This window comes from Phyllobates terribilis, unplaced genomic scaffold, assembly GCF_046119375.1.
Source record: "Phyllobates terribilis strain yellow unplaced genomic scaffold, ASM4611937v1 Scaffold_9__5_contigs__length_417890890, whole genome shotgun sequence".
Classification (NCBI taxonomy): domain Eukaryota; kingdom Metazoa; phylum Chordata; class Amphibia; order Anura; family Dendrobatidae; genus Phyllobates; species Phyllobates terribilis.
In genome coordinates this window covers 416,301,923-416,311,080 of record NW_027362769.1, presented here as the reverse complement: position 1 = coordinate 416,311,080, position 9,158 = coordinate 416,301,923, and the positions used below count along the sequence as shown (strand labels likewise).

General features: G+C 49.5%; 1 protein-coding gene across 1 annotated transcript in view; it reads left to right on the top strand.

The window, feature by feature from the left end:
* STK36 (serine/threonine kinase 36) overlaps positions 1-9,158 on the top strand; it is a 216,797-nt gene that overhangs the window by 61,830 nt on the left and 145,809 nt on the right. The window lies entirely within an intron of this gene.

Sequence of the window (9,158 nt, the reverse complement as noted above, 5' to 3'; positions counted from 1 at the left end):
TTATAATATATACCCCCATATACAGTATGTACCCTGTGACAGTCACTGGCAGAATACTGCAGGGGAGATATGTTTCACTGAGGCTATTAGCTTCAGTGATGTGAAACATGGCAGTTTTCTCCTGCATGGTAGTAGGTTATTCAGCCGTATGTAAAAGGTCGTGTTTTGTGAGAACAACCATAGAGCGGGCGGGAGGTTGTTCTCCATATCTCCACCCCAGGGTGTGGTCTGGGCTGTAAATAGCCAGCCGTGTGACTCAGGTTTGTTCAGTATCTGGAGAGACTTGCTCCAGAGAGGAGCTTGCATGTGTTGTGCTAAATCTGAACCCCGTGTGTGGCAAACCCTGAGTGGCCGGATCCCAGCCGATATACTTACTGTGCTGTATTGTTTTGTTTTTTTTTGCTTTGCCATTATGCCAAATTTGCTGTGTTTACGTCATGAACTCTAGGTTGGTTCATAATGTTTTTAATAAACCAACCCGAAACTTAAAGAGACAGTGTTCCGTGTCTACCTTCGTGTACAGCCGAGCAAGCCGCTCTACCACGGGTGGTGTTAGAATTGCGGGCAGCATTCCCAGCGAGCACGTGAGACTGTTACAAGAGGTGCTGCATGTCCTGGGTGAAGTCTGCCATAAGCCAGCAAGTGACGCCAGACAAAATGGAGGAGCTAATTAAGCATCCGGTGCAAGTACAGCAGCTCAGGGAGTAGCAGCAGCAACAGATGGCGCACCAGGAGACCACTGAGCTGCTTATGCAGCAGCACCTACAGGACCAGCGTCGACAACAGCAGCAGATTGATTTGCTCACAGAGGCGATTCGTGGTACGACCACAGCTCCACACTAAGGTCAGTGGATGACTTTTCCATCCAGAAGGCAGTAAGAGGAGTTCTGCAGAAAATGACTCCAGGTAACGACGTAGAAGCCTTTCTGACGATATTTGAGAGTGAGAAGCTTCCACCAGACCAATAGGCAGTGGTGCGGGTGCGATTCTTGACGGGGGAGCCCTCAGAAGGCTTACTATGACTGGGCCTTGCAAGATGCCAAGGGATATGGAAAATTAAAAACTGAAATTCTGGTTGGGGGTGTCTGACTGTCAGGTCACAGCAGGTCCACTGCTGGGCATATTACCGTAACAAACCCCCTCGCTCCCAAATGTTTGACTTATTGCACCTGGTCCAAAACAAAATGGCTGCAGCCGAAGTCCTCTATCCCTGTGCAGATAGTAGAGTGAGTAGTTATTGACCGGTTTGTGCATTCCCTGCCAAGACCAATATAGACTTGGGTTGCCCAGGGTGATCCCCGGAACTCTGATAAACTGGTCGAAAAGTAAACACGAGGTGGTCGAAAAGTTTAGGGGCGTCAACGAAAGGTCCACCAACCAGGAAGAAGGAAGACATACCAGGTATATCACATTAACCTGCTCAAACCATGACGAGACAGGGAACCGGTGGAAACTACATGTCTGGGGGCCCATCCTGAAGCCAGGGCCGAGGATGTCACAGTAGCGGAGACACTGTCACCAGCCCAGAGGCAACAGTGCCGAGAGCTTCTCCAGCGTAACCGAGACCTGTTTTCGGAGTTGCCAGCGTGTACTCAGATTGTGGAACATGAGATCCTTACAGAACCGCATGTACGGGGGAACCAGAGGCCATATCGAATCCCCAAAGCCCGCCGCGAGGTGATCTCCAAGGAGGTGCGGAGAATGTTGAACCTGCGCGTCATCGAGAAATCAAAAGCGTGACTGGTTCGGCCCCATTGTTCCTGTGCCGAAGCCGGACAGAGAATGGCGATTCTGTAACTACTACAGAAAGCTATGTGAGGTGTCTGAATTTGACGTGTTTCCGATGTCCCGAGTAGATGAATTTATTGAAAAAGGCTAGGGCCAGCCAGGTACATCACCATCCCGGACCAACAAAAGGGTACTGGCAAATTCTCCTGTCACCAAGGGCCAAGGAGAAGACTGCCTTCTCTACACCTGACTGGTGCTTTCAGTACACCAGAATGCCGTTCAGTCTGCAGGGAGCCCAATCTACCTTCCAGAGGGCCGTGTTCTAGCCCCGTGCATGAAGTACACCGCCGCGTACCTGGACGACATTGTGATCTTCAGCTCAGATTGGGGAAGTCACCTACAGAAGGTCCAGGTGGTACTTGATGCCCTGGGGAAGGTCGGGTTTACAATAAACTCCAAGACGTGCGCCATGGGGAATGAAGAAGCAAAATTCTTGGGCTATATCATCGGAAGAGGCGAAATCGAGCTGCAAGTGAATGAGTTGGAAGTAATCCAAAATTGGCCGCAACCGAACTCCAAAAAAACAGGTTCCGACATTTCTGGGAATTGTTGGATATTATCGGCGATTTATCCCGAATTTCACCATAATAGCTGCACCCCTGACCGACCTCCTGAAAGGGATGGAGACTGCGATGGCCAAGTGGTCTGCTGAAGTGGAGGAATTCCAGGAATTGAAGCTAGCACTGTGTAAGCTGCTGGTCTTGATTGCTCCGGACTTCAATAAAGAGTGTAAATGACTGAACTACTAGACTCAGGGAGTTTAGTGACCCTTGTGAGGGCCACACTCCCTCTCCAATTGATCCCTGGAAAAAAGGTTGGCATCCGCTGCATTCACGGGGATGCTAAAGACTATCCGGTGGCCAGAGTTGTCATTGAGACAACCTGAGGTACCTGAGTCCCATGAGGTCGTCATGGTCCCAGATTTGTTGGATCCAATTATCATAGGCCGGGACTTTGTTTTGGGACTTGTGGGGAGGGGCGGATACTTTGATTTCTCAGGTAAGAAATGAGTTGGCCCTAAAAAAAAAAAAAAGTCTCACCAACCCCAGAGTCTGATGGGTTTCCCTTCTGTGTAATGGGAGAAGAGGAGAAAGTAGGATCTCCTGAGGCAGACATTTTGGGTTCACTCAACATAGGGAGCTATCCCTAAAAAAAAAAAGCGTTCAATAAGGTAACAATCATAAATGGCATAGCACGGAGGCTGACACCAGGTTTCCCTATTTCACGTTGAGTGGGGACTTATTGTACCGGGTTACTAAGGTGAGGGAGGAGAGCGTGCAGCAGTTATTGGTACCAGGACCCTATAGACAAATGGTGTTGGACATGGTCCATTCACATGTTGTAGGTGGCCATCTCGGGGTGGACAAAAGTCAAGAACGAGTCATACGGAGGTACTGTTGGCCCAGATGTCATCGTGAAATCCTAAACTATTACAAGTCCTGTCCCACGTGTCAGTTAACTGTTACCGCCTCTCACTTCCAAAATCCTCTCATGCCGATATCCATCAAGGTAGGGCAACAGATGGACCCCGTTGAACCGTCATGTGGGCTGGATAGTCCAGAAGAGGACAATGAGGATGTCCCAGTGGCAGAGACACCGTCACCAGTCCAGAAACAGTGCCGAAAACTGCTTCAGTGGAACTGGGACATGTTCTTGGAGTTGCCAGGATGTACACAGGTGGTTGAACATGAAAATCTTGATGGAACCACATGTACGGATGCCTGGGGGAGAGTAGCGTTTTTCAACAACCACAGGAAACTAAATTTGATATCGAAATGTGATGCGTATCTAATGCCCCGCATAGATGATCTCATGGAGAAGCTAAGGTCAGCCAGATACATCACCACCCTGGACCTAACGAAAGGTTACTGCCTAATCCTTCTCTCAAAGTGCAAAGGAAAGACTGCCTCTTTAACACCTGATGGTGGCTTCCAGTATACCAGAATTCCGTTCGGGCTGGAAGGAGCCTCAGCTACCTTCTGGAGGGCCATGGACTGGATCTTAGTCCCCCCACAAAAAGGATGCCGCAGCTTACCTCGACGATATTGTGATATTCATCCCGGACTGGGTAAGTCCTTTGCAGAAGGTCCAGGCCGTGCTGGATCTGCTGAAGAAAGTGGGGTTTACTATAAACCCAAAGAAGTGTGCAATCGGGGGAAAAAAAAGGGAAACCGGGCTACTTCATCGGAAGAAATAAAGTAAAGCCGCAAGTGAGTAAGGTGGAGACAGTCCAAAATTTACCGAAACCGGTTTCCAAGGATCAGGTTCGGGCATTTCAGGGAATGGTGAAACACTATCAGCCGGGTATCCCGAATTTCGACATGATAGCGGAGCCCCTGACCGACCTTAATAAGGGCACGAAGACGTCTATGGCCAAATGGTCTCTTGAAGCAGAGATGGCGTTCCAAGAGAGCAAACTCAAGGCTACAGGACTTCAACTTTCATGTGGAACCCAGGCCAGGGAATCTGCTTGGTAACGCAGATGCCCTGTCTAGACTTCCCTGTTGGTGACTGAAGTTGCCAAAACCTATGGCTTTGGGCAGATGGAGGGAAGATATGTGCCAACGTCACTTGCAAAGTACGAAGGGAGATGTGTAGCACTGAGATTATTAGCCACAGTGATATAGACATAGAAAAAGTGTTCCAGCACACAGTGATGAGCGGTTAATCAGCCATGTTTAGTGCTAGGGTGATTAAACACCTGTAGAAAGGGGGGAGGTCAGAGGATAAATTCCCAGTCTTTTAGAGCATTTGGTGTGCGTGTGTCTGGCGCTGTATTGACATGTGAAGGAAAGCTAAACCTTTAGGTTGTGTTTTGTTCCTGAAGCGGGCGGTTACCCGTAGCAACAAGGACTTAGCCATACGTTATGTTTTGTTTTTTACCTGCTAGGCAGGGAAGGCCATGTTTGTTTTTGTGACGATTGCTGTAGTTTATGCGGCACTCTTAATAAACACAGCTGAAGATTTAAAGAGACAGTGTTCCTGTGTCTACCTCTATGTGCAGCCGAATGAGTTGATCTACCACACCCCATATACAGTATATATCCCCTGTGACAGAGTCACTAGCAGGTTACTGGGGAGAGAGATGTTTAGCACTGATATTGATAGCTGCAGTGATTGTGCATAGTGAAAAGTTAAACTACCATCTTGGTCCTAGGGTGATTTAAAGCACTTGTAGAATGGGAGGATATGGAAACACAGCCTTGCAGAGCATTTGGTGTGTGGTGGGCTGGAGGTGAGATCTCTGAGCTGTTTGTGGCTCACATGCTGGTTATATGAAGATTGCAGGTCTCCTGGTGTGAATTCCTTTGCTAAAGGATATGGACGATGAACTCTAAGCCAGGTAGGCTAAGCAACACTATTGTATGGACTTGTTATTTTATGTTTTACCTTCTGCCGAACAAAGGCTGTATTTACGTTTTCTGGTGGTGATGTGATTTGAGGACTGCAATAAATCAGCCGGACTTTAAACACAAACCGTTCCTGTGACTGCCTCTTTAAGAAGCCGAGTGAGTCGATCTACCACAGTTGGTGTTAGAAGTGCTCGCAAGATCCCCAGGAAGCAAGTGTGACGACTGTGGACAGACTGCATGTCCTGGGTGAAGGCAATGGTGAGCACTGAACAGCGTTCAGACAAAATGGAGGAGCTGATCAAGCACCTGGTCCAAAACCAGCACCAGCAACACCTGCAACAGCATTGGAAGCAACAGCTGGCACAACATCTGCAACAGCAGTAGCTCCAACAGTACCAGCAGAGTGGGGATTGTGAACCTGGAGAGGAGAGGGCAGAGAATGTAAGTAGGTTGTGGTCTGAGAGAGGGAGAAGAGAGTTAGAAAGGTTAGATAGGGAACAGAGGCGGGTGAAGATGAGGTCCAGTGTGTGGCCATCTTTGAGTGGCTGCGGAAGACCATTGAGCAAGGCCAAGGAGGAAGTGAGAGATAGAAGCTTAGAGACAGATGAGTGGGAAGTGTCGATGGGGTTGTTGAAGTCACCCATGATGATAGTGGGGATGTCAGTGGAAAGGAAGTGAAGCAGCCAGGTGGTGAAGTGGTCTAAGAAGGTGGTGGCTAGCCCTGGGGGTCGGTAAATGACGGCCAGTTGGAGGGGGAGTAGACGTTCACACAGTGCACCTCAAAAGATGGGAGAGTAACAGAGGGCGGCAGTGGGATTTCAGCGAAGGCGCAGATATCTGACAGGAGAAAACCTACGCCTCCGCCATGTTTGCCGTTGGGGCAGGGGGTGTGGGAAAGGTGGAATCCGCCATATGAAAGTGAGGCTGGGGAGGCTGTGTCGGGGGGGGTGAGCCAGGTTTCGGTGATGGCGAGGAAAGAAAGTTTGTTAGTAATGAAAAGGTCGTGGATGTAGGAAAGTTTGTTGCAGATGAAGCGAGCGTTCCATAGAGCTCCTGTTAGTGCAACTGGGGAAGCGGGGATTAGGTGGATGGGTATGAGGTTAGAAAGGCTGCGAGAGTTTGTGGTAGGTCGTGGATAGGAGGTAGAAGTGACTGTGCGGATGTGGTGAGGAGGGCCACGATTTGGAGAGATGTCGCTGGCAGTGCGGAAGAGCAGAGAAAGTGTTAGCAGGTGGAAGTAGGAGAGGGCATGGGGTGGCTGTCTGTGTTTGGAGATACAGGATTGAATGTTGATGAATAGTTCTGAGGAGGAGGTGAGGTGAATGGGGAGGATGGAGGGAGAGATTAAGAGTTCCTTACTAGGTGTAGGGGTTAGAGGGGTTAGTAGAAAGTGTAGGAGCAGCAGAGTCGACAACAGCAGCCGATTGATTTGCTCACAGAGGCGGTTCGTGGCACTGCAGTGGCCCTGACTCTGTCAGCTGATGATTTCTCTGTCTGAACGGCGGTGAGGGGAGCCTTGCAGAAAATTCCCCTGGGTGATGACATAGAGGCCTTTTTAACCGTTTTTGAAAGGGTCACCGATAGAGAGAAACTCCCCCCAGAGCAGTGGGCGGAAGTCCTGGTGCCATACTTAACGAGGGATCCACAAAAGGTCTACTATGATTTGGCTTTACAGGACACCAAAGAATATGAAAAATTGAAAACAGAAATTTTGGCACGCTTGAGGGTGACAGTGACTGTCAGGGCATAACAGGTCCATCGCTGGGTATATCACTGTGACAAACCCCCTCGCTCCCAAATGTTTGATCTGCTGCACCTCGTCCAAAAGTGGTTGCAGCCGGTGTCCTTGACCCCAGCGCAGATGGTGGACCGAGTTGTAATGGACCACTTTGTGCACTCCCTCCTGAGCCCGACGCAGACCTGGGTTGCCCAGGGAGATCCCCGGAACGCCGATGACTTGGTCGGACTGATTGAAAGTTATCAGGGTGTTGAAGGGTCCATGAGGAAACAACCCATACCATGCTGGGGGGCGGTGATTAAAAAAGGGGTGGTGCGTCCAAAATCCAAGGGGGCGACAGAGGTCATGCCAAGGCCCTCATCGTGGGATGTAATTTGCTGGAGATGTCACGGTCCAGGTCATATAGCAGCCCATTGTCCCCTGACCACCGAGCAAATGGACTGTAGCATGGGACGCCGACGTTCCTTCTACGCATATTCAGCTTGCAGCATGGACTTTCCACCCAGCAAGGGGCTCCAAGCTTGTCCTGTAACAGTGAATGGCCTGCAAATGACTGGACTACTGGACTCAGGAAGTTTGGTGACTCTCGTGAGGGACACACTCCCTCCCAATTGATCCCTGGGAAGAAGGTTGTCGTCCGCTGCATTCACTTGGATGCTAAAGACTATCCGGTGGTCATTGAGACTGCCCGAGGTACTGAGTCCCATAAGGTTGGCGTGGTCCTGGATTTGTTGCACCCAATCATCATAGGCCAGGACTTTGTGTTGTTTTGGGACTTGTGGGGGAGGGGCGGAGAACTGGATTACTTGGGTAAGAAATGGGTTGGCCCCAAAAAAGTCTCACTAACCCCAGAGTCTGACTGGTTGTCCTTCTGTGTAATGGGAAATGAGGAGAAAGTAGTATTCCCTGAGGCAGACATTCCTGAGATAGGGGTGACTAGACAAAAATTGGGGCTCACCTAACATGGGGACCTTTCACTAAAAGAAGCGTTCAATGAGGTAACCGTCGTAAACTGCATAGCACAGGAGTCGGGGGCTGACACCAGGTTTCCCTATTTTATGTTGAGTGGAGACTTATTGTGTTGAGTTACTAAGGTGAGGGAGGGATAGTGGAGCAATTATTGGTACCAGCACCCTATAGACAAAGGGTGTTGGACAGATCTCATTTACATGTTTTGGGTGGTCATCTGGGGTGGACAAAGCTCAAGAACGGGTCATGCAGAGGTACTATTGGCCCAGATGCTGCTGTCAAATCCTAAAATATGGAAAGTCCTGTCCCACCTGCCAGTTAACTGCAACCACCTCTCTATTCCACAGTCCCCTCATGCCGCTATTCATCAAGGCAGGTCAACAGAGAAACCAAGTTGAAACTCCATGTGGGCTGGACAGACCAGAAGGTGACATTAATGGCATCCCTGTGGCAGAAACGCTGTCACCAGCCCAGAAACAACAGTGCCGAGAACTTCTTCAGCTTAACCGGGACCTGTTTTCGGAGGTACCAAGACGTACGCAGGTTGGGGAACAAGGAATCCTGACGAAACTGCATGTGCAGGTGAACCAAAAGCCGTATAGAATCCCCGAAGACTGCCGCAAGGTGATTTTGAAGGAAGGGGCTAAAATTTACGTGTATCGGATACCCCGCGACGATGAACTGAGATCGAAGCTAGGGTCAGCCAGATGCTTAACCTCCCTGGACCTGACGAAGGGTTGCTGACAAATCTATCAAAATGCCAAGAAGAATCATAGAATCATAGAATCATAGAATGGTAGAGTTGGAAGGGACCTCCTGGGTCATCTGGTCCAACCCCCTGCTCAAAGCAGGATTCACTAGATCATCTCAGACAGATGTCTGTCCAGCCTCTGTTTGAAGACGTCCATTGAAGGGGAACTCACCACCTCTCCTGGCAGCCTGTTCCACTCATTAATCACCCTAACTGTCAAAAAGTTTTTTCTAATATCTAATCTGTGTCTCCTCCCATTTAGTTAGAAGACTGCCTCATTTTCACCTGATCTTTGCTTCAAGTATACCTGAAGCCCATCGGGCCTGTAAAGAGACCCAGCTACCTTCTGGAGGGCCACAGACCGGATCTTAGCCCCTCACAGAAAGTACGCCGCAGCTTGCCTCAATGATATTGTGGTATTCAGCCCGGATTGGGGAAGTCATCTGCAGAGGGTCCAGGCCGTGCTGGATGCGCTGAAGAAAGTGGGGTTTACCATAAACCCAAAGAAGAGTACCACCGGGAAAAAGAAGGGAAAATGTCTCATAGTTTCATAGTTTAT